This window comes from Magallana gigas, chromosome 7 (assembly GCF_963853765.1).
Source record: "Magallana gigas chromosome 7, xbMagGiga1.1, whole genome shotgun sequence".
Taxonomy (NCBI): Eukaryota; Metazoa; Mollusca; class Bivalvia; order Ostreida; family Ostreidae; genus Magallana; species Magallana gigas.
In genome coordinates, this window is record NC_088859.1 from 51,133,996 (window position 1) to 51,161,229 (window position 27,234).

A 27,234-nucleotide genomic window follows, 5' to 3' on the forward strand; every position below is an offset into this window, starting at 1 on the left:
TTAATCATACTAAAACGATATACTTTATGTACCTTTTTAATTTTTTTTGAAAGATTAGCAATATTAGATTATTTATTCAAGAATATTTATTTCCTAAAAATTAACAGTACATGCATTGACCACTATATTCTGTCCCAAAATATTTTCGATTTACTTTTTGCTGTATATTTATATATACCTCAGGGTTCAAGCGATTCTCTCTTAGAAGCATTTAACATTCTCATTATTCTTTCTTTAAAACGTCCCCTCTAGCTTATCAGCTGGCATAAATACACGGCTAAAAATAAAGAAGTCTACGGGGTTTTGCATTCCGGATGATAGTGTTGAAAAATTGTGCAAGGTCTTCTGAGTGACTTCCAAATGAAGAAAGATGTCAACATTTATATTATAAATCGTCCAAATGTGCTGCATGAATATTTTGGGATCGACAGACTATAGTCCCAATATATAATCGGAAAATCAAACCAGGCAACTTCTAGAGCTTTCTATTCGGATCATATGTATATAGCTGCTGGAATAAACAACTGCTTAGTAATGCAAACGTAAACAAAATTGCATTGCTAAAAATACTAGTTTCACAAATTACCGGGTATTTTAATGTTTACTATATTTTAATTTTTAATGTCGTCAGTCCTACGGGTTTTTCTCTTCCATCTCAATGATAATGTATCGTCTGTATGATAAAAGATCGTCTAGAACACAGAAAATTCAATTTTGATGTAAGTATATACATGTACATCATACTAGTATTTGAAATATAAAAATACTCAAAACACGCATAAAACGCTTTCACTAACTGCGTACGTTACGCTGATATGCCAGCAATACCATATAAGAAAAATAAGTAAAAAGTTATAGCTAATTTGCTCGTTTAAAGTCATGTTAATGTTTCACAATTCGAATACATTTGATATTTCCGTTTCGTACTCAACTAAAGCCGAATGAATACAACGCTATAATTGATAGATATTCATAATTATGAATATTAATAAGATAACAACATGTTGATAATCATTCATTAGATATAAATAAAAGATACAAAGTAAATCGTTTCTGGCCAGTCTATACCCTTTTTAAGCGATAAACGTGATGATATTTTCCATTCCGTTCCGTTTTCCGTTCCGCGTTTTAGCAACACCCATACATACATGTCTGTGTTTTCCGTATGCATGAAAGGATTTGTTAAGATCAGCTAAAGTAATTCATTATTGTGTTTTAATTGGATTATCATTATGATGTTGACCAATTTAGGTAAGCATAATACATGTAGTAGCAGTAGCACAATATAATGAGATGCCAGCATACATATATAAGTTCTACTTTCACTTTCTAAATGTGATCTCCCTAGGCCTTTGACAGCATACTGTATCATCATCTTTTAATATTTAAATAAGTTTATCATCGTTACCTATCCTATCGCATTTGTAAAGTTTCTGTCATTTTAGTTGCAAAAGTTATTTTTTTCATTTGTCAGACTGCATGCACTATTGAGTTGACCCCATATTGACCCTGTATAAACAATTTCTTATTAAATTTGTGTATTACATGTAAGTAGGTGTAGACACTTATCATTTTTATATGAGTTATAATAGGAAGGAAGGAGTATTTCTTTCTTAATGTATTATATTATGCATCAAATACAATTAATGTAGGTCATGACCTTATGGGACTGTTCTGACCCCACGAAACAGGAAAATACAAAATATCTTCTAATGTCATTATGATGCATCTAATGGTGTAAAGTACATTAATGACCCCCAGGTGTTGTCTTCAACCCCCCCCCCCCCCCCCCAGGAAATGATATGATACACTGTATATTTTGTTATCTTCTGAGATCTGAGATCCTCATCCCTAAACCATATAATTTATTTTTGCTCTTTGTGTCATTGCGCGTAAAATTGTATATAGATTATGTCCCCTTGGAGAAACCCTGACATTTTAGAACTAGAAATAATAATGTATTTTATCTTATTCATATGTTATACAGTAGTGTTCGGTCCATTTGGGCAATTCCTAGCCTAATGATGTCAGTGCTTTGTTAAGGAGACTTTAAAATTTCCCAAAATAGGCGAATACACATGGAAGTGATGCATATAACATTTTGTTTATATAAATCTTAAAAATTGAATTAAGCAATTTCCAAAATGTTGATGTGAATCACGAGAGAAAAAGCAATCAAGAAATGATTTAAAATTTGCTACTGTACACATGTAAGAATGTATTAAGAAGACTGAATCTTTATAACCAGGTTAAATTGGGGGGGGGGGGGGGGGGGGGTGAATGTGGAGTATAAACATTTATAATTTGAATCATTTATTGTTATTAATTTTAACTTGTCAATGAATACTACTTATTGATCCCAAGGTAGAAATATGACCTCTGATCATATCTCAATAGATCATTTGTCAATTATGCAAGGTGTAATATAATTTTTTTTAAAGGAAGTGAACATGAAAAAATTATCAAGGGCTCAAATTTGTCTGTTTGATGTGTATAATGATATCTGAAAACCGTTTAGACAGAGCTTTCCTCAGTAAAAAGATATACCACTTAGAATAACTAATTCTTGCAGTCCATGAGCGCTGCCATATTGTTAAAATCATTACCTCCCTGCTGGGTTATCTCTAAGCATCTAAGAGAGGGCAGCACTGATGCTGCCGTCAGTGAGACACATTGCATTTTTACACACGTGTAGTAACAGGGATAAAATGCCATCATCAAAATGTGAATGGAAACTTGAAAGGAATGTAGAGAGTTGTCATTTTAAACAGTGTTTATGGAGGAAGGTTTTGGATCTCAGAATGATGCATTCCCACCAGCAGTTAATGTGACATGTAACTAGAATGGAATGTCCGTGGATCAGTGTTATTGTGACCTATTTTTTCTTGCACTCGGGAATTTCTTGTTTATGAGTTTGAACATTATGTGTGCTACATAAATGAGCACACAAGGTGCATTGCACAGCATCCTGACTTTTAAAAAGTGTCTTAGTCCTGTTATTCTTCTGACAGCATAAACAGAACCGGCGTACATATCATCAAGATCTTATGTAAAAAAAAAAAAAAAAAAAAAAAACAAATCAGAAAAATTTCCAGGGCATTTAAATAAAAAGTAACGGTAAGAAACCCTACATGGAAAATGGAATTACAATTTTATATTAATTTAAATTGAAATCTAAAAACAGCATTTTATTTATGTAAACACTGACTGCCACATGCATCTCCGTACAAACATCTGGAATGTGATGGTCTTATATTTCACAAATTAATTTATCTATATTCATTTTTTGTACAAATCATAAAATATGATTATAAGCTTACTGTTTCATGAAAACAAGAAATTACATGTATGGCGGCATGTCTTTTTGTAAAAAAAAATGTTACATTTCATCCATTTATCAAGAACAGATCAATTTTCAATATCAGTGATGGTTGTTTTTAAATATGTGTGAGAAATGACTGAAGGGAATTGCCACAAGTTTCATAATATTAGGTTAAAGTGTTCAAACTAATGCTTCTTAGGAAAATCAAAAAATAGGGGGAGGGTATACATGTAAGGGTATTTCTAAGTGATGTGATGCTTTTGTCATGATTGTATGTAGTTTTGAATAAGGTTTCTTATTTAGGGAGGTTGAACAACAGTTGACCTCTATAAGATTAGGTAAAGATGCTTTATTTATGGAGAGCCCTATGAATCTGTGTTAAATAGAGGAAAGTGGAAATGCTGGGTTCACTTAAATGGCCATATTTTTCTTAATCCTTAATGGAATTGGCAAAATGAGGTATACTTTTTCTCAGAATAGCATAAGCTTTGTAAGTTTAAGACAAGATGACTTTTCAGAGAATGTTAGTGTAAGTTAAAGGTAGCAAGGGACAGTTTCAGATAAAGTACCCGTCAATTTTTTTGTAAAATTGAGAGTTGCTGTACTTGAAGGCTTATGAGTGTTGCTAAAATTCATGAAATGATTTTTAATGATTATTCATTATATTAGTTAGAGGGATGTCTCTTATTGAAATTGATATCCAATATGTAGGCCCCATATGTTAGGTACATGAGATTCAGAAGTAAAATGCGAAACCTGCGGCTATGACTGTTGTGTTGACTTTAGACAGTGAAAAATGCAAGTTACAGACGGGAGGGTAATTAAATAACACGAAAAGTAGGTGGATGGGGCATTATAAACTATACACCGGTAAGTTTCTGACATGTGATGGTGCAACATGCACATGGTACGGAAGGTCAACCCTCTGCAGGGAATTGGCTGGGGGAGGTCTAAAAAGCTGAAAAATCATGAAAATTTAGCAAAACATGAAAGGGTCAAAATCTCATAAAAACCAGTATGTAGAAAATTTTACAGGTTTTGACAAGTAATTTTCTTCAGAAATTGGTGATTGGCCTTATAAAGAGTGAATTAAAGGTATTTGTGCTGAGTGGGAACTGAGGAAATTCTAGTTACAGGGTTCCGAAGACACACGTCCCCATGCTACAATGAAATGTATAAAAAATCTGTCCTGTGCCATCTATTGTCACGTATTGGGATATGTCATACTAATTACACTGCATGGTCAGTGTAATTTTTTTTCAGAAATACTTTGCATATGTTAATGTAAACACAGCTATTATTAGTACCGGTACATGTATTAACACAGCTTATTGATTTTTTTAATTTCAGCTATTGGTGGCCACATGGTTTTTACCTGTTGATTCGTTTCAGCTCTTGAGGTTAACCTGTCACCTCTACCCACATGCATATTCCTTAATGTGTTCTACAGACTATTTACCAGTAATTCAAATTAAATCGGATAATTCATGAACAGTTACTGTAATGGAACTTTAAGAAAGCATCATGCCTTGTTGTGGTTTGTGTTTGATAAGAAATTATAACAAACAAAATTATGGCTGTTTAAAGTAATTTACAATTGTTAGCTGTGAAAATTTGTTTTTCAATAAAAGTATATGCAATTATGTTTCCTTTATTTTGTTTTTAGCTCACCTGAGCCAAAGGCTCAAGTGAGCTTTTCTGATCACAATTTGTCGTTGTTGTAAACATTTCATATTTTCATCTTCTTCTCAAGAACCACTGGGCAGATTTCAACCAAATTTGGCACTAAGCACCACCACTAGGTGAATAGGATTCAAGTTTGTTCAAATAAAGGGTCACGCCCTCTTTAAAGGGGAGATAATTGAGAATTATTGAAAATTTGTTGGTATTTTTCAAAAATCTTCTTCTCAAAAACTATTCAGCCTGAAAAGCTTAAACTTGTGTAGGCATCCTCAGGTAGTGTAGATTCAAGTTTGTTCAAATCATGGTCCCCGGGGGTAGGGAGGGGCCACAAGAGGGGGATCAAGTTTTACATAGGAATATGTAGAGAAAAACATTGAAAATCTTCTTCTCAAAAAGTATTTGGCCAGAAAAGCTCAAATTAAAGTGGAAGCATCCTCAGGTAGTGTAGATTCAAGTTTGTTCAAATCATAGTCCCAGGTGGTATGGTGGGGTCACAATGGGGGAATGGATTTTTACATAGGAATATATAGAGAAAATCTTTAAAAATCTTTTTCTCAGAAACTAATCAGCCAGGAAAGCTGAAACTTATGTGGAAGCATCCTCAGGTAGTGTAGATACAAAGTTGTGAAAATCATGACCCCGGGGATGTTTAGGCCACAATGGGTGGGGGGGGGGGGGTCAAAGTTTAACATGGGAATATATAGAGTAAATATTTAAAAATCTTCTCAGAAACTAATCAGCCAGATGATTCTTTATAATTGTTACATGTAAGACTTTGGCCCCAGGACAGTTCTTTGGCCTCACAAGAAGGTTCAGAGTTTGATGTAGGTTTATATCCCATATATAAACTATTGTTAAGGATCTTTTTGAGAACTGCAATACTCAACATGCGATATGACTATAAAATCAATATAAAATCATCCTTTTAGAAAAGGAGCTAATGATTATAAACATAATAATATTTAGGGGGGAAAATGGATTTTATTTATACAGGATCTACATGAATTATTGTACATTGTATTAGGTAGTTTGCATTGTGACTCCATTAAGCTGATTTTATCATACCTATTGTTCCCCAGGTGAGCGACGGGCCCATTTGCCTCTTGTTTTAGTTTTTCATTGTTTTTCAATATTATTAAACATATGTAACCTACGGTAATTTTCATGATGAATACAAAACTAGAATCCATTTTTAAATCGGACGATGCATAACAGATATCGGGGTTTAAAAATTGATTTTTCAGAAATTTTGATTCTGCGTTTTGGTTTCAAAAATAGCGTAAAGTTCAAACTCGTACCAAAAATAATTCGAATTTTGTTGAGTACTTTGACACCTTCGGAATTATTTTTTGTTAAGTCGTACTTAGAATCGTTAAGGTTTTTGTTAATTCGTACATAGTATCATTCGTATTTATTTTTATCTTTTACTTTCAGTTGCTCTTGTTATTGATTTAAACACTCTGCTTCTTGCAGGAACATCAAGCTTTACTCTTGACATTAACGGAAGACCCACTCGTTGCTTTGCAACGAGCTTTGCTCTAGTTTTAATTTTATATTTGTAACATGCAGATATTAAAATTATATTGGAAAAAAACCCACAATGATTTCTATGGAAGTCTGCGATGTACGTTGTTATGAGTTGTGATAGAATTATGGGCTCATTGTAAATCTTCATTTTAATATTCCTTTTTTTTTTTAATTTATATAGCTGGAGACATTTCCCATCACCTAAGTAAGATGCTGCGTCAGTGGTCTGGCAGAAAATAAAGAGTTCTCTTCAAAATACTAATTCAAAGTTTTGAAGTTTCAGGATCCGCCCATGAATATTTCTGCCAACTAAAGTGTCGATTTTAGTGTGCAAGTCTTCCAAAACTTCTTCAAACTGACGTATAGCCTACTGTTACGTCACGAAGCTAGAACTGGAGATGTTCAGAGGCATTTGCGAGCACCGGTTGCAGGCAGAGAGAGAGAGAGAGAGAGAGAGAGAGAGAGAGAGAGAGAGAGAGAGAGAGAGAGAGAGAGAGAGAGAATATTAAATGATTTTTATGCATGCATACATTTATTTTCAGAACTATGATAAAGCATGTTAAACGGCATATATATGTACATACATGTGAATGCATGAAACATACGTACATGACTGAAGAAGATTGAATATTAAAGATCACCGGTTGCAGAGAGAGAGAGAGAGAGAGAGAGAGAGAGAGAGAGAGAGAGTCAATGATTTTTATGCGTGTGTACATTTATTTTCAGAATTATAATAATGACTGTGATTCCCCCATGCACGAGGAAGATAATCTTTGCTAGCCAAGGGTTTTAGATACTTTACGTTCCTCATAAACTTTATATAAAGCTACAGTGAACATGAAAGAAGATCAACTGAATTAAAATTACAGAAAACATAAATATTATGGACACTGCTTGCACAGAGAATGAGAGAGAGAGAGAGAGAGAGGGGGGGGGGGGGAGGGAGGGAAAATGCCATTAAAAAAACCAATTATTTTTTAAACAAGTAATACATGTAGCTTTCCAAAAAGCTTGCCTGACAAATGAAAATTGTTTCATAGGAAAGATGTACAAATTAGGCTATCTTTTAAAAAATATATATTTTTTAATTTTCGCTGCTGTTCATAAATTCATAAATGGAACGTGTATAATCAAGAATCAATTTAAATACATTTATTTTTTTCATCTAGTGAACGTACTACAATATATGGAAATATTCGCCCCGTTTTATTTTCGCCCATTTCGCCCCCGTTGTCAGCGGGCGAATTTAAGACTAGGCGAATTCAAATGTCTCAAAATATCTCAGTCTCTTTAAGCATAACTTTGGGCGGGCGATTTCAAGACGGGGCGAAACCGTTTGCAACTGAATAAGGGCGAAAATATACAGTACAATAATTTGACTATAAGCTTGTAATGTGGATCTGGGCATTCTTTCCACATATTTCAACCGCTATTTATTATAATCATGATTATATTGTTGTTGAATGTGTATGCCCCTTGATGACCCTTTAATTGGTGAATATTTACATTCTACTGTGTTTTTCCATTAAATTCCGTGATCTTCAAATGCCTCTAAATGCAACAAGTAGTCAAAGGTCAAATTGACAAGTTTTATTATGACGTCACAAGCGTTGAACGCTGTAAACTGCAACGTCACAAGCGAAAATCAAAGTTCACGCTTGTGGCTGTTACTGTGGCTCTTCCATTAATATTAACTTACCCTTAGAATAAGATAGGAATTTTTAGGCATGAATCACATTTGCAGACAAGGCAAGAAGTTAAAAAAAATGTAAATATAAGCATTAAATCATGATTTTTTGAAGTATACACTCTCATAACTGCCGCGGTGTGTGCATACAAATTTTCATAACGCGCTAACGCGCGTTACTCAATTTGTATGCACACACAGCGGCAGTTATGAGAGTGTATACTTCAAAAAATCATGATTCAATGCTATAATAAACAAACATAGATTTTTAGAATTTTATTATTTCAAATTATTTTAGGATTGTTCATGTATCAAAAAATTGTAGGCTTGACAGCAGAAGAGAAAACAGACAAAATTTAAATTTTATTTGCTAAATAAAGATGCAAAACCAAAGGCCATTTTTGTTATTTCCAACCATAGGATTTTTTTTTGTTTTCAAATAAAGCTACATGGGTACACGCGGTATTCTCACGATCCCAATTTGGACTCGTCCACTAATGTGATATTAATTCATTATGGCGCGAACTTCCATTAACATGTACCTTCACCCTCTGCCTTTCACCGAAAGGATTAGATCATCGATGCCTTGAATGAACTCATCAATGAGCCCATCAATGGATCTATGGGGGGGGGGGGGGGGTCAAAGAAAGAAGATGGGGCAATAAGAGGGCGCAAATGCCCATTTGGTTAAGTATTGAAACAGAATTTTGAATTTTTTGAGTCAATTGTATGAATTAAAATAGTGATGCACACTACTAGTTATTGTTTAATGTACATTTAGTATGACACGTACATGTAAATTAGTTTTTTTCATAATTAATGATATTAAACAATTGATCAAAAAATCGGGACAAGCCCCGCTTCAGCGAATCAGTTCCTCCAGAAAATATTCCAGCTTTAGGAATATATATTTATTTTAATCCGAACTGATTATTTTTTGTTGATAATGATACAGCAAACTACATTGAAGCGTTTAATAGTAGCGAACTCCACAAAAGTTTCTACGTAATGTTTTGACTGACCTTTGTCCAATCAGATCGTAGCTGGGCGGAGTTGAGACCTTAACTTGAGAGAGAGAGAGAGAGAGAGAGAGAGAGAGTTAACTGGTTAATGGAGTAAATTATAGCCTAGATGAGGCAGATTAGCGAACTATCTGTCAACAATAGTTATAAAGTGACAAATCAAGGTCTAGTGTATCTTTTTTAATTTATGAAACTTTGAAGACAACGATGTCTATATATAGATAATGTGAGGAGGCAATGTCAAACATCGAAGACTACGAATATTTAAGAAACTGTTTTTATTACAAGTGTTACCGTTAGTACTCTAATCAAAGTTTGCCGAATCTTCCTGGAATTAAACATAGGTTGTAAAATTACTTTGTATAAAACTTTCTTCATGGTTACTCAGTCTGAAACATTCTTTACCTGAGGACGAATTTGTCCGCCATTGTTTTACTTTTCCACTAAGCATCCACCTGCGTTGCCTTTCCTTTACACAGCACCTAAATTCATCATGTTCATAAGTGATCATTCGTTCGCATTTCAAAATATTTAATGTCCATATTCTCGGACTCCATGCTAGGAAATTTAGTTGGTTAGCTACGTCATTCTTATCCATGTACATGTACGACGGCGCGCGGCCAAAGAAATTTTCACAATAGTTCTTTAAAACGCTTTAAAGTTATACCAATATAGGATATATATGTAATTTTTATAAACAGACCTTAATTAATTTGTTTGCAAGTTTATAACTAATGATTATTCCTTCATCGGCACCACTTATAATTTACTCAATTCACTCTCTCTCTCTCTCTCATTCAAATCACGAGCGGCAATGTCTTAACTCCGCCCAGCTACGTACTTACATTCTACCATAATATACAACATCCCTGTAAATGTTATTGTCATTTAAATGTTAGACCACCTGTTTTTAATTGACCCTTTCATTTTCGCAGTAAAAATCGTGCCTCTTGTTTATAGCCTTCAGTAGGGACTTGTTATCAAATATAAAATCTCGAGGTTTATTGATTTTAAACTTTATCTCCATTAATTGGTGGATAAAATATATTCTAGAAATAAATGTGACAATAAAAAAAAGCAATAGTTTTTTCTGCTGTTGCAACATTTAACATGCTTAGTAGAGACCCCCCCCCCCCTAAGGGTTTTTTTTTTCCATCCGCGCCTGACCTAGTAAGGCATCAATAGTGAAACATAATATACTATTTTATGCAGAATGTTTCTTGAAAATGTCTTGATATACTTAGTTCTTATGCAAAACAGACACCCATTATTTTTTTTAAAAACATGGTATTGCACACAACAAGCATCAAACATGGCTATGATTTTTTTAAGTAACCTAAAGGCTAATGTTTATATTTTCAACCACTCTACACGTGGTTCAACACGACCGATAACTCTATTCTGAATATCATCGTTTAATTTGAATAACCGCTAGGTTGTGAAAAAAAAAACCCATATCTTGAAAGATTTTCATGTTTTAACATAAATCAAAGTAGGATATGATATGAAAAACGACCAGAACTTACGTATTTTGAGAATATTATCCGAACACATATACTTCCGCTCGAAATTTCAAAGGAACTGAACAAATATCGGTGAAGTCCCGTGAACTTTCATTCGAGAACCTCTGGATTTATTATATACTTAACAACGATAGAGAAAACATTCCGAACACATTCGCAGGGGTGCACAATAGGCAACAATTTGTAGCGGTGACACCCCCCCCCCTTCCACCAGGATTACACTTATATATGGTGAACCTCCCGTTTACTTGAATACTAATTGTTGCTAATTATATGCCATATGATAAATATTAATCTTTCTTACGTAAAATATTAATATTCCTAGCTCACATTGTCTGCACCGTTTTGGAGAATGCAACTTTCAAACCTTAAATATGCCTGATGTCTAGACGTCAGGCCAATTGCGCCATGCAGGCAAAAAGCACGAGAGCTCACTTTCAGACCCCCCACACACCCCCCCCCCCCCCCTAAAAATAATGGGAGTCAATTCTTCGAACCCATGCAGCCAATCAATCCTCTATTTTATTTTACTTCTACAAAAGTATTTTATTTTCTTCCAGATATGCAGCTTAAATTGCCTCTCTAATGTCAAATATGAGAGGGGACTTGATGTAAAAGTTAGCTTTTTTCTAATCTTTTAAGAAAACCAGGATTGTATTATTTAGAGAGCTCTATCATTGACAACCATTCAAACATTAGTATATACATAACTTTACTAATACATAAATATATGTGTATTATTAGATACTGGTATATAGCTGAATAACCAATAATTGCATGTACAATTTAGATAACAGTCTCATCGGAAAGATTAATTCTGCACACCTTTAAAGGGCTGTATATAAATAAATCACATAAACATAAAGCCATCTTGGGATTTTTGACGACTGGAGCGGATCCTTAAAGTTCAGAAAGGACCGAGGATTCAATTTGGGTCTTCGTCGAACACACCATCATGCTCTTCTCTTTCCACCTGATAGTGATGTCAGCATTGCATGTCAGTTTTGCATCACCAACTACTTTACATATCTATATATGTGTACACTGGTGATGTGTACGTATCTGTGCGATAAACCGTATGCATGGGAGTTTTTATATCGAAAGGATACTGCGGACTTCTTCCTCATCGGTAGATTGTTCATTGAATTTCTCAGTTTAATTATTATGTGTTAACGTTACGCCGCCCCAATAATTTTGCCATTTTTTTTAGAATAAATTTTATAGCAGCGATCTGTGTTTAACCCCCCCCCCCCCCCCCCACCTCCTTTATCGATCAAATTCACCGCCCCAATAAGAAATACATTTAGATGAACCTGCGTTATACGTACGCATTCAAACATTAATCTGTGCACGCTCAAGTTCATCAAGTTACATGATCAAAATTTAAAGAATATATATATAATTTTGTTGTGCGTGCATATAAAGACAGGTGCGCTTTCCTATCCATAGTCCCAGTATTCGTGTACACTATATAAGAATTTTCCTTACATTGACGGACAGCATGATCCTTCGTAATACTTGTACAGGCCTTCGAAGGTGCGATTATGTTGCATTTTTACCGGGTAGAAAATCTCAGGTGAGGTGGGGGGGGGGGGCTTAACGCTGCTAATCACTATACACAGGAAGGAAATTAATACACAGGAATTAATAAATTGTCAGAACTGATCTTAATTGGTATAACCTATTGTTCTTAATGTCTGTATGACGCGATTTTATACGGAAATGAATCAGTCCAATCTAACAGCTGTACGTTCTACATCGAGGTCTGTGTCGTCCAAATTTTCTCTAAACAGACGTGCGTAAAGCACAAGTGAATAAATGCAGTAAATTAATTCTGCTTAAAAAAATATAGCTCAGCACATTGTACTTAATTTCAAAAAATTATTGTAAAAGAAAACAATGCGATCCATAAGAATCTGGAATGAAAAGGCAGCCATGTTACGATGACGATGGAGTTGTTTACCAACTCGTGCACCAAGTTCCATAGCCTGTATTACCAGTAAATAAAGCTTTAGTAGCTCATACGTTTGTTTTGAAAAGAAAATTTAATATGTTTTGAAGCTGCTCATCTTTGGGAATTTATTAGGTCGCACAAATTAAAATATGGTGTAATTTCTATTACTAAATGAAAAGTCCCGATCGGAATAATTAAATTGGGTGTAATGTTTAATATATATAAAACAATTGAGCGTTCACTCCAGATGCACCTGTTTTAAACCACAAAAGACAATGGCGAGAAAAGTGTTGTAGTTGTAATAGGATAAAAAGCTTTATTTATTTTCCTTTTTTGATGTTTTTGTTTTGTTTTGTTTTGTTTTTTGGTGTGTTTTTTTTGGTCAAGATTTCGGATGTTTGCCGGTTTGCCATTTGTCAACTTTTCATTTACTAGCAGCAAAAAACACGTACACCCCGCAAGGTACATGTATACTATTAGACTTTGTATTTAAGTTACACATGCGTTTGAAATCAAGCCCGGTCTCCCCCCCCCCCTTTCCTCCAGAAACAACATCAAAAATTCAAATGACCTCGCATTGTTACAAAACTGGGATAGTCGGACATATACATTTTTGTTTAATCTCATAAAAAAATCAGCTCCTGTCCCGGGAGGAAACGCCCTAAATTCAACTCGGCATCTATCGGTTAGTTTAGCAGTCATCTATGTAGCACAATGGATATATACATGTAACTTCTGACCCACAAGTCCCGTGTTTGGAATATAGCAGGGACCTTTTTTTAACCATCAATCTTATTAAAATAATTATAAGACTTGTATAAAACCGCTTTTAATAAATTTTAAACAGTTGATACCCCCCCTAAAAAAATAAATGGGTAGACCTTTATCTGTCAATCAAACACATGATATAATTTCATTTTTATGTATCACTGGGAAAAATAAGGTATTTCTATCAAACCCAAAAAAATCCGAAGCCTAGTTCCCGACTGCTGAAAGTGGAATTAATGTTTTTTTTCCTCAGTGGTACAATGTGATACTGGTATACATATATGAAGGTCTGTAACTTTCGGTCTTAAAATTCCGATCCTCCAACCGAATTGTTTTTAGACCGGAAGCTACAGAACTGCAGCTTATACCGATTTAACAAATAAAGGAGTTTAGACAAAATGCCTTTAATTACAGTGCATCGAAATTGCATATCATATTGATAATCTCTATAAAATATAAAAATTTGGGTTTACATGCAAAACTTTTCCCACAGGTGAAGAGGATTCTTACCTTATTCAATAATCCCAACACGTCACTTTCCAGTGGCGTCGGAAGCAAATTGAAAGGGAGGGGGCTAGACCTATCATCAAAAATCTTGACAAGCAAAACGGAAAAAAAGGCAAATTCCCCAAATCATGACATGTGTGTGTGTGGAGGGAGGGGGGAGGGAGGGGGGAGGGAGGTAGGGGTACCGATACCTTCAATCTTCAATATCACTCTTAAATTTCCTTATTTTCATTTCAAATTCTAATAGATACTCCCCCAAAAAATTGGAAAGGGGGGGGGGGGCAACTTCGTGAAACTTCATTTTTTTTAATATGTAAATTAAAGAAAAATGATGTTTGCTGCGAGAAAAGTCGGGGGGAGGGGGCTGGCTTGACCACCCCCCCCCCCGACGTTTCCGACGCCTTAAATTTGCTTTCTACTGTGTTTGAGCTGCTTATCCTGGTATATTTGCCTGCTTTGGATCCCTGCTCCATGCAGTCATGTCACTAGATTTGAAGAGTATAAGTAAAAATATACGTTATTAAAATATGACAGGTTTTTTCCCTAAAAGGTCAGCTCAGTGTGGTAGAACATAAATAAAAAATACGTTATTTAAATCTTGTTGTAAGTGGTGCCCACCGATGGTCTAGGTAAGAATCTCAATGAAAGCTTATGTTTTGTTTTGTTGTTGTTTTTTAAATAGAAAAAATTCACAAGAAGATTTTGCATTGCGAGGGACTTCAACAGTACCCGGATAAAAAACTTCGATTATTGTGTAAGGTGTTTTAAGTGTCTTTGAATGGCAAAAATGTATTCTTTTTTTAATTATAGACAGGAAGGGGGTGGGGGGGGGGGGGGGGGGTAATCACTCATTTGCTACAGTCAGACCGGTATGACACTTATCACACAATGTCATGGAAATGAAATCTGATTTTATGCGTATTTGCAGTTTACGGGATTGAAATCTATTAAAAGCATGTTAAGACTATAAACCTAAAAGTGATTGATTTCTTTTTTATGAAAGATCCAGTAAAAATTCATCTTTTTTAAGAATCTACATAGCACATAATACACGTACTTATTTTAGGGTCCAAATTCAACTAGCGTTTTCCTTTTCAACGAATCTGTTTCCTGTGAATTTAATTTTTATTTAATATTCAATCTTCAGTCATGTACGTATGTTTCATGCATTCACATGTATGTACATATATATGCCGTTTAACATGCTTTATCATAGTTCTGAAAATAAATGTATGCATGCATAAAAATCATTTAATATTCTCTCTCTCTCTCTCTCTCTCTGCCTGCAACCGGTGCTCGCATCTCCAGTTCTAGCTTCGTGACGTAACAGTAGGCTATACGTCAGTTTGAAGAAGTTTTGGAAGACTTGCACACTAAAATCGACACTTTAGTTGGCAGAAATATTCATGGGCGGATCCTGAAACTTCAAAACTTTGAATTAGTATTTTGAAGAGAACTCTTTAGTTTCTGCCAGACCACTGACGCAGCATTCTACTTAGGTGATGGGAAATGTCTCCAGCTATGGAAATAAAAAAAAAAGGAATATTAAAATGAAGATTTACAATGAGCCCATAATTCTATCACAACTCATAACAACGTACATCGCAGACTTCCATAGAAATCATTGTGGGTTTTTTTCCAATATAATTTTAATATCTGCATGTTACAAATATAAAATTAAAATGAATGAATATTACGATCACGCTAATGCAATATGTGATTCAACGTACTGCGTCAAGAATGCATTATATTAGAAACGTGGTATTTCAAGTATTGTCAGTAGATATTAAAATAATATTGATTATTATGGAATTTTTTTAAAAGAAATTATGAACCCAACAGGTTAAATACAGAGAGACGTTTATTCATGTCTACACACCACTGCTTATTTGTGTAGTTTGACTAAAGAAGAAACATGCATTCAAAACGTCCATCATTCCTAAATAATGTTAGAGATGCCTATTATACATGTAAAGTATAGTAAAAAAAACCCGTACTGCTTGTACTGTAATCACATGCAGAAACTGAAATAATATGGTAATTAAAAAATCAAATTAATGAATACAACTTGAACAACACATATAAATACCTGTTCAAGATATATACGTTATTTATATACCGTACTGTTAGAGTACATGTACCTGTAAAATATGAGAAAATATACTTGTTACGTTAGTATTTCTACTTAACTTATGTGTAAACACTTAGCATGTAAACCCCGCTGAAATTATATTTATTTTCATGTCGCCAGGGACTGATAAGATGTATCCAATTTTAAGTTCGTGGATATTTCAGGCTTAATTCATGATCCGCCGATCAATTTCAACTCTCGGTGCAAACAGAATATATGACGTCACGAACACGGAAGTGACGCGGAGCGGTAAATCTTCTGTGGCAATGGATGCAGTGCTTGTTGGAACTTGTCATGTAAATAACGTCCAGCTTATAGCTATGATGTTTTATTGTAACTCGGAATTCGGTGAATTTCTTAACTGCCGCGACCGCAGTTTGGATTATGTACGTCTCAATCGTAGCCATCGCGTTTTAGCCAAGCATTGTCGCATACAAAGGCTACTTCACTTCGTTTCATTGTAAGTTTAGATTTGAGGAGTGCAGTGTTGCTTCCAGTCAACATCTACGATGTTATAGTGGCGAATTTACAGCTTGTGGAGATGATTTACGTATTACAGATCAAATATTAATGTCTAAATTGAAAGGCAGCTGGATTTTACGCGAATGGGGGGGGGGGGGTTAGCTTTTCAGTGAAAAACTAAGGGGGTTAGTTTTTCACTGAAAAACTAACCCCCCCCCCCCTTTTTCTACCGGAAGATATTAGGAGATTTGTCGTACAAATCTGATTTATACAAATGAAAATTTATCAAATAAAGAACAAACAAACAATTACAAAACAAATTAATAGAATAAATTAAAACAAATAAATAAGATAAATACTATACTGGTATATAAATTCAGAGCATAGAAAATCATGTATTTTTCTCCATTACCCCTGCCACTGCTAAAATCACACTATCTCATGGATTTATATTTTTTTTCATGTAACTAAGGCTATTAGGGCCAATTACAATATACCATCAGGAAAAAGGTGAATTCCAAGGAAAATAATTATTCCGAAATAAAATAATACCTTGTTAATAGTTATCTGAGGTTCATTTATAGAAATGTACTAAATCCTTGTCTTCTCATGACAGTACACAAAATTTTTCTTCACATCAAGGCATTATTTTTCTCCTCAACTTTTATCAACTCTGTACATAAACACTGGCCTTGTTCCAACATTGACCCAGTCACCAGCAGCAATGTGGCTTATCTACGTCAGAGAACAGATGCATGCTGGGGAATAATGGATTACCTCCATAAACCTTTCACTGAGAGTGTTAAATTGATAAAATCTCTTGATAGAAATAAACAAATAGGTAACAGACCTCATTTTTAAGTTTCAAAAGGCTTTTATAATTTATTGAGCAACAATTATTTTTTTCATGTTCACTTCCTTTAAGAATAACATTTTTTACCAGTTCATAAAAGTTTTGACACCCAAATTATATTTTGATTTCAATAGATCATTCGACAAGAGAGGGGGGGGGGGCAGTTTATATTTGAGTTTGTTTGGGAGTGGGGGTTCCAAGTCATATATTTGACAATTTTTTAATGTAATTTAAAATAAGACTTATAAGCCATACTACAGTCATGAACATGAAAAGTATAGAACAAAACACAAACTAATACATGTACATGTATATATACATAGGAAGTATTACAAAACAGATGATCTATATCTGGGTTCTTAAATTGAATCATATATCATGTACATATTATATTATTGTTTCTTTGTTCAAGGCATTTCAGATGGTATGTAGGTCATGATCCCAAGTGCTCTTCCTGAAATTATTAAATATCATAAAAACCATTGAGATCCCCACCTTAATCCAAAGGTATTATTCCTCCTTAGGTCATGCAGGCGCATCAGATCATTATGGCATGTAAGTCATGACCCTAAGGGGTCATCCTGACCCCCTTAGAATCAGAAATTGTCAATTATCTTTAATTTATTGATGTTTGATGATCCTATCTCTATTTAGTCTTTATTATTAAGTCTCCCGAATGAAATTTGGAGACTTATTGTTTTTGTACGGTTATTAATTCATGTTTTATTATTCTTCATCTTCTTTTTCTAATTCTTTCCTGCTCTGCATGAACTTGTTTCTCAGAGATGGCTGAACATAATTGTACAAAACTCTAGGATATGATAGGCCTGCATATCTAGTTGTGCACCCTGGTTTGATTTTTCTCATTTTCGGTTAGACAACCACTTTTCGGGGGGGAAGGGGGGGGGGGGTGTCAAAAGGGTGTGGGGTCTAACATTGAACATTGTAGGAAGAATCGTAGACTGTATTGTACATGGTAACTTGAAAACGGACAAAGATAATAATATAGGGTTTTCATAATCATATATTGGCTGTTACTGGCAATATATAGGGTTTATTAGATCTGACCCCTGGGGTCATCCTCACCCCCCAGGAATTTGAAATTACCATATATCTCAGAAACTGTTATAATTATGACCCCTAAACCATATATATTCATGTTTCTGATGTCAAGGGGCATCAAATGTTATGTAGGTCATGGGCCCTGTGGGTGGTCCTGACCCCCTCAAACAGCAAGTCCCTTATAAATATCTTCAAAACAGTTGAGATCCCCACCCTTAAACCATATATATTCTTGTTCCTTGTGTCAAGGGGCATCAAACGGTATGTAGGTCATGGGCCCCGGGGGTGGTCATGACCCCCCTTGAACAGGAAGTGCACGAATATCTTGAAAACAGTTGAGATCCCCACCCCTTAACCATATATATTCTTGATCCTTAAAGGGCATCAAAAGGTATGTACCGGTAGATAATGGGCCTCAGGGTTAAATTTAATTTTTCAAAACCGTAATTTACATCTATGGAACAGTTCCTATCATATCCCAAGATATGATGTGTCTATCCATTAAATCATAAAAGGAGTTCTAGGATCTATGTTTTTTTTAAGTGATTAACGTCAATTATCTGCTACTTTTTGACTCCCTGGATGAAATTTAAATTTTTAAAACCTTACTGCACATCTATAGAACAGTCCCTATCATATCCCAAGATATGATTATCTATCCATTAAATCATAAGAGGAGCTCTTGGATCTATGGTTTTTTTTAGTGATAAACGTCAATTTTCTGCTTCTATTTGACTCCCTGGATGAAATTTAAGTTTTTAAAACCTTATTGCACATCTATAGGACAGCCCCAATTATATCCCAAGAGATGAAGAAGCTACTCCAAAAGTTGTAAGAGGAGTTCTGGGAACCATATTTTTTTTGCAAAAAAACGTCATTTTTTGTTGCCCACTGATCCCCTTAATAAAAAAAAAAATTCTGGAACCTGATCACGCCTCAATATGACACCCCAATCATATTCTAGAAGATCAATTGGCTACTGCCAAAAAAAAATGACGTTTTTGAAACCAGTTTTTTTGTAAAAAAACGACATTTTTCAGCCATTAAATGACCCCCAGGACAAAATTGAAAATTCCGAAACCTTATTGCGCATCTATAGGATACCCTAAAACATATTCCAAAAGATGATTTGTCTACTGTTGAAAATGTAGGAGGAGTTCGAGGAAGAAGGTTTTTTGTGAAAAAACGTCATTTTTTACCAATTATTTGACCCCCAGGACTAACAGAGAATTTTTGAAACCTTTTTACAAAACAACATGATACCCCAATCAAACTCCAAGAGTTCAGTTTGCTGGTTTATAAGATGTAAGAGCAGTTTGAGAAAGTAAAACGTGACAGACGGACGGACGGACGGAACAGGGTAACAACAATATACCCGAACTTTCTTTAGAAAGTGCGGGTATAAAAATAAAAATGCAATCCCTATAACGAAGTAACTATGCAAAAGGTTTTGAAAGAATTGTTTACTTGACATAGTGATATAACAACGGTTATTTATGCTGTGTATAAAAGTAACCTATTTGTTGCTAAATCCCACATTGTTTATTTTCATGATAAATATCTAATTTCCCCCTCTTCTCACATGGTCTGATATGCTCTATTTGAACTCCCATTAAGTGGACACACATAGTGGGGGTGGTTTCTTATTTATCACACAGAGAGGTACCTTGTTTAAGAACAAAATAGGAAAGTTTAAATAAAAATGTTGTTTTAGAACAAAATAGGAAAGTTTAAATAAAGATGTTGTTTAAGAACAAAATAGGAAAGTTTAAAAAAAGATGTTGTTTAAGAACAAAATAGGAAAGTTTAAAAAAAGATTAAAAAAAAAAAAAAAGACTGTAAATTTAATGTATCTCTTGTGAACTACTTTAATTATCCTATCACATACATTTGAGGAAAATTTATTGATAAAAAGCACAAAAATCTCAAAACTACTGTACAGTATTTTTACCTTCTATAAACTAACTGTAAATGATTACATTTATCTTTATATTTTAGCTTTTTTGGCAGAAAACAGCTAATTCTAATGCCAGTACAGCGCAAAATACTATGATCCATGTATATATATAATTTACAAATATGTAAAATTATATATCAATTCAGAAAAATACACTTAATTCAAATCTACAAGTATGGTGGCATATCTCTCCCCCTTGTGTGAAAGTTATTTTCCCATTGATTATGTCAACATGCAAGATAAATATGTTGACATGCAAGATAGTTATGTCAACATGCAACATAACTATGTTGACAAGCAAGAAAACTGCAATCAAATAAGAGTTATAAAAAATCTCAAGTATCGCAAACAAGTGACATCCAAGATGCTAAATACGCTACCTATTGATGTCGACATGCAGCTTATTTATGTCGACATCAAATTTCTTTATGTCGACATGCAACTTCTTTATGTCGCCATGAAACTTAATTATGTTAACATACAAGATAAATATGTCGACATGCAACTTAGTTATGTTGACATACAACTTATAAGTTGCATGTCAACATATTTATCTCGCATGTAAACATAACTAAGTTGCATGTCAACATATTCATCTTGCATGTCAACATAAGTAAGTTGCATTTTGACATAAATAAGTTGCATGTCGACACAAATAAGTTGCATGTTGACATAGATAAGTTGTATGTCAGCATATTTATCTTGCATGTTAACATAAATAAGTTGCATGTCGACATAAAAAGGTAGCATCTAGCATCTTGGATGGCGATATTTGAGATTTTGTGTTATTCTTATCTGACTGCAATTTTCTTGCATGTCAACATAATTATGATGCATGTTGACATAATTATCTTGCATGTCAACATTTTTATCTTGCATGTCGACATATTTGATAGAAAAATAACTTGCACACAAGGGGCAAAGATATGCCACCATATACACCATCTTACAGAAAACTCAAAATTCTGCAAAATATTGAACATTTTGAACATGCTAAACATTTTATGTTTATAGTACTTAAGCCTCCATCTGCAAAGTTTTAAAAACAGTAGATTCTTAAATATATGCGTGGGATTATTTTCCACGAAAAATCGCAAGAAATATCCTTGCAGATTTTAAAATCTTGCTTTTATTTTCTGCGAGTTATAATAGATTAGGATAAAAGTTCCGCAATCGCTATTTTATATTCTCACATTTTGATACAAAACAGCAGGATTGCGAATAAAGTACTTGCATAAAATAAGTAATCTACAGTAATAGTTTTCAATATTCATTGCCCATATATCTTTTAAAGACACCATAGCAATAAACTGTTTCTTACTACATTTTTAAAGTAAATAGATAAATGACCCTCAGATGCTCAACATCAAATAATATTCACAAACCAAAATAATACCTTTACGAGCAATAAATGTTCCAATCTCCATCTCTCTAATTTTCGAAGATTAAATGAAAATCACGTTTTAATTTGTGGCCATTTAATTTCCTGGATCATCTCAACAATGAAAGTTGGTATTAGATGAATATTGAGGACACCAAGGTAACCTTGACCACTGAACACGGTGAATGAACAAAGTTCCATATGACCTCTTCATCTGATTAATATTCTCTATCAAAAATATTCCCTCGATTTAAATACTGAAGCCTTTATTTCATATACTGTTTATATAGTGACACAGAGAGCCGTAGCAGTGTCTGAAAGAATATACCATGGATATCTACCGGTATCTGATCCTGGTTAAAAATAAATCATGAGAGCACGCGTCAATACACGGATGGCGGTAAATAATTAACTCTGATAAAATCTTTTACTGACGGTTACTGGAGTATTAAAGCTGTTTGTTTAATCAAATTAAAGCATTATATTTACATTCTACTGTGTTTTTCCATTAAATTCTGTGATCTTCAAATGCCTCTAAATGCAACAAGTAGTCAAAGGTCAAAATGACGAGTTTTTGTTATGACGTCACAAACGTTAAACGCTGCAAACTGCAACGTCACAAGCGAAAATCAAAGTTCACGCTTGTGGCTGTTACTGTTGCTCTTCCATTAATATTAACTTACCCTTAGGATAAGATAGGAATTTTAAGGTATGAATCGCATTTGCAGACAAGGCAAGAAGTTAAAAAAATGTAAATATAAGCATTAAATCATGATTTTTTGAAGTATACACTCTCATAACTGCAGCGGTGTGTGCATACAAATTTTCATAACGCGCTAACGCGCGTTACTCAATTTGTATGCACACACCGCTGCAGTTATGAGAATGTATACTTCAAAAAATCATGATTCAATGCTATATTAAAAGCCCTGCAATTTAATGCATCGCTTGAAGGTACGTCTTAAGTTTTTAAAACAACAAGTACCTGTAAACTTTAAATATAAAACAAAGCAACCGGAGAAAAATGGCCAGAGGAGAGAATGTATAGGTGATATAACTCATCAAGATAATGTGATTGAAATGGCATGAGAAAAACCCACACTCATTTTTCACTTGAGTACCCAGTAATATCATGTATTGCACATTGCAGAAGAAACAAACACTGTACACAGGGAAATATTTGCCCCAATTTCACTTTTGCCCATTTCGCCCTTGATGTCAGCAGGCAAAGGACTATGTGCGATATTATGCATTTTTGCCTCCAAAATTATGGTTTTTTAAAAAGCTTCAAAAATAAGTAAAAGATAGTTGAAATCATATTGGAAATAAGTGTGAAAAGGGTTGTCTCCACAGTGACGTCATAATGTAGGAATGATGTCATGAAGATTGTCTTATTTTGATAAATTAATGTTTTGTAGCAAAATATGGGTGTTTTCCTGGTGTTTTTCAACTGGGAAACATTGAGCGCAGGCTTGCTCAAGTACCACTTTTTAGTATGTTTTGTAATTATATATATAAAGAAAACCATATCTTAAAATTGTACTTGGGCTGACCTGCGCTCTATACTTCCGAATGCAAAATATAAAGAAAAATGACAATATTTTCATTTGTTTGCAAAAGTGCGGGAATTTGGTCATTTAAGTGACGTCATAGAAAAACAGCGACTGAGCAATGATGACTAAAATCAAGATTAAAGTGATAGGCATTCTCTGTAGAATGATTTATGAAGATATGATTTTCATACGACACTATTTAGAAATTGGTTAAAATTGGGGGCAGATATTTGACCATACTGCACATAGCCCTGTAAGACTTGGCTAACTCTAATGTCTCAAATTATCTCTGACTCTTTAAATAAAAACAACTTTGGGTGAATTCAAGACTGTTTGCAAATGTAGACGGGTGAAAATTACACGGGGTGAAAATAACTATGTCTACAGTATTATGTAAACCCTGCAAGTATCATCTGTAAAAAGTCAGCTAACATTAACTCTGCTACCCTTGTTTTCCATAAGCAAGTAGAGAGTGAAATATATTATTGATATTCTTAATAATAACATCATAATCATATAAAACTTTTTCAGTTATGCATTGAACATTTTCCCCCTGAAATTCAGTATTTCAAGAGTAGACTACCAAGCCATACAGACTATAGAATACAAAATTCGTTAATTACACTCTTTTAAATCAGTGTCCCTGGTGTATTTTTGAAGCGGCTAATAATTGATCTCTTTTGATTTACTTAGACAGACATTTACATGTACTTTTGAACCATCTGTGTTTCTTCTAATCAGTAATTTATTGGATTAGATGTTTGCATAATCAAAAATTTAATCATATCAATAAATATCTCATGGGATTTGTTTTTATAATAAATAATCTTTGTTAATTGATAAGACACGGACAGTTATTTAATTAACATTGAACAAGTCACATTTGATTTGCCTAAGATGTTATGGAGCTTAATTATGCGTAAGCTTTAGAAGAACAAGATATGTTTGTAAAACAATTATGCCCCCCTCCCTTGGAAACTTCCAAAAAGTAAATGAACTTAAACTGCAAATAACTGGACTTTTTCTATGTCCAAGAGCCATAACTCTGTCGAAATTGTTCTATCATACCCAAAATCAAACTTGACATAGATAATATTTAGATAAACCTGTATACCAAATTTCATATCAATATGTTCATCCTCTGCAAAATGAGCGGAAACATCCACAAAGAAAATGAACGTAAACTGCAAATAACTGGAATTTTTCTACGTCCAAGGGCCATAACTCTGTCGAAAATTTCTTGATCGTAACCAATATCGAACTTCACCTAGTTATTATCATGATAAACCGTATACCAAATTCCATTCCAATATGTTCATCCTCTGCGAAGAAAATGAGCGGAAACTGCAAATAACTGGAATTTTTCTACGTCCATGGGCCATAACTCTGTCGAAAACTGCTCGATCGTACCCAATATCGAACTTGACCTAGATATTGTCATGATAAACCTGTATACCAAAATTCCTTCCAATATGTTCATCCTCTGCGAAGAAAATGAGCGGAAACTGCAAATAACTGAATTTTTTCTACGTCCAAGGGCAATAACTCTGTCGAAAATTGCTCGATCGTACCCAATATCAAACTTGACCTAGATATTATGATGATAAACCTGCATACCAAATTTCATTTCAATATGCTCATCCTTTGCGAAGAAAATGAACGGAAACTGTTGGTGGACCGACCGACAGACCGACCGACCCACAGACAGCAGCAAAGCAATATGCCCTCCCTTCTTCGAAGGGGGTATAAAAAAGGAAAAGCCAGAACATTTTAATAAAATACTTTTCAATTTATTTTAAATCAGATGTATATATATTATCACAAGATTCCGGGGTTTTTTTTTGTTAACGATATCAAAATACATGTGGCAATAGCATTATTTGATTTGAAAAGAACATACAGTATTAAATAAGTCATCGAATACTCGACTATTGCTCGACTAAAGCCCCCGATTATAGAATAAGCTAATCGAGTAAAATTGACATTCCTAATATATATATATATATATATATATATATATATATATATATATATATATATATATATATATATATATATATACTTAATAAAATAAGTACTAGTATTTTAGATTCCCCCACTGATTCGGAGAAACAAGAATGTCAAGAATTTATTGCAAGAAACCAAGACATTTATTATCAGGTTTTACTGACATTGGTTGTACAGGCAAAGTACACCACCATACAGAGCTTATGTAAATTGGCCATTTTGAGCATCACATTTTTTTTTACAAATCTAAAAACCTTTACCACTTTAGGACTCCAAAATCCTCTCTAATTTGATATACTTATTAGTTTTTAACAAATAAAGTGGTGTTAGATTTATCTTATTATGCACAATCAAAAGGCTTTAAAGAACAGAAAATGTACAACTGGTTCCAGCAAATAGTGTCCTTCCTATTAAAGTTATACAAAATAACATCGTGTAAAGAAAATGAATACACAAAAAGTGTGCTTTTAAAGGAAACTTTTCTACAAGAATCATTTAAACGTCCTACTGCCAGTAATAGTTCTACATGAACAAACAGAAATAAATCCTCAAATATGAATTTGGCTACATCTATAGCCGCAGACCTTCACAAAATGCAACATGCAGAAAAAGGATGCCAGAGATTAACAGATCAGAAAGATCAACAAACAAAAACGCTGAAGAAGCTACGGAAAGAACATAAACAAGTAAAAACCAAAATCATGGGCCAAAGCAGCAGGTAAGATCACTACTCAAGCAGGCAAAACATTTCTCAAATATATTTTCGAAGAGAGAAAATCAAGATTATCAAGATGGGCAAACAAAATTTTAAAACGAATTCCCAATACCTGGGGACATTATTACGTGATGATGAAAGTGTTGTTGTGTTTGATATTCCTGCATATGAAAAAGCAGTAATGAAATTAACTATTTTCAATGTAGCAACAAGTAATGTAAATGATGAGATTAACGCCGTCTTTTAATTAGTGTGCAAATGTTTAGAAAACTCTCCATCTCAAAAACTGTAGATGCCATGGTTACTGAAAAAGTTGGCGTCGGTAGAGCAAATGTTCCAGGGTATTCAAAATCAAAATGGCCTAGCAATAAGTATGAAAAACGCTGTGCAGGTAGCAGGCAATTTATTCACCTTATGTTACAAGATACTAAGTGTTACAATGAAAGAGTAGCTACAAGGAGAAGTCTGTATGAATTAAATGCAGACAAAAATCACAGAAACATCTTCGGTTATTGTCCACAACAAACTTCCTGGCAGGGCATTTAAATAGTATTTTGAATTTTCTGATCAGAAATCGACTGAATGCAACGACGCTGACAAATGATTTATTTTAATTGCCTTCAACATAGCTTGTTACTGGCTTGAGAGATTACTTTCCAATGAGAGAAATTACATGTACTTGTTGAATCTTTCAAAAACACAATGGAGACAAAAAAGAGATAATAATAATGTAAAAGAAAAATATAAAGAAATTAAAAGACAAAGACTAGAGGCACTGAAGAAAAAACAGGAAGATTTAGTAAAGAGGAAGGACAAATCGTACAAAAAAGGAGAAAAACAAACATCAGACATGATTTGTATCTGAGAAAGGGAAAGCTCTTGTTGCACAACTACGAGTCGTCAAACTGTCTTAAAACAGGTTTTAAAAAACAAAGCAATATTAAATGAAACTTTTAAAGGAAAACTCTATCAATTGGACTGCGAATGTCCCTCGGTTGCTTTTATATTGTTAACGGCGGATGTGACCTGTCAGCAAAGGATGCTCACTCCTCCTAAGCACCTGATCCTACCTCTATCTATTTGGAGGTCCGTGTTGCTCTGCTTTGAATTTTTATTTCGT

The 27,234-nt window shown here is 34.0% G+C and overlaps 1 protein-coding gene across 5 annotated transcripts in view; it reads right to left on the reverse strand.

The window, feature by feature from the left end:
• Positions 1–27,234, reverse strand: part of LOC136270119 (caspase recruitment domain-containing protein 9-like) — a 35,679-nt gene that overhangs the window by 6,714 nt on the left and 1,731 nt on the right. The window contains exon 1 of one of the 5 annotated variants that reach the window (XM_066066673.1): positions 21,855–22,155. The exons of 3 other annotated variants lie outside the window; for them this stretch is intronic. The gene's annotated coding sequence lies outside the window, so the exon portion shown is untranslated. Of the gene's footprint in view, positions 1–21,854; positions 22,156–27,234 lie in introns of those variants that run through there. One more of the 5 variants, XM_066066671.1, reaches the window with a different exon arrangement.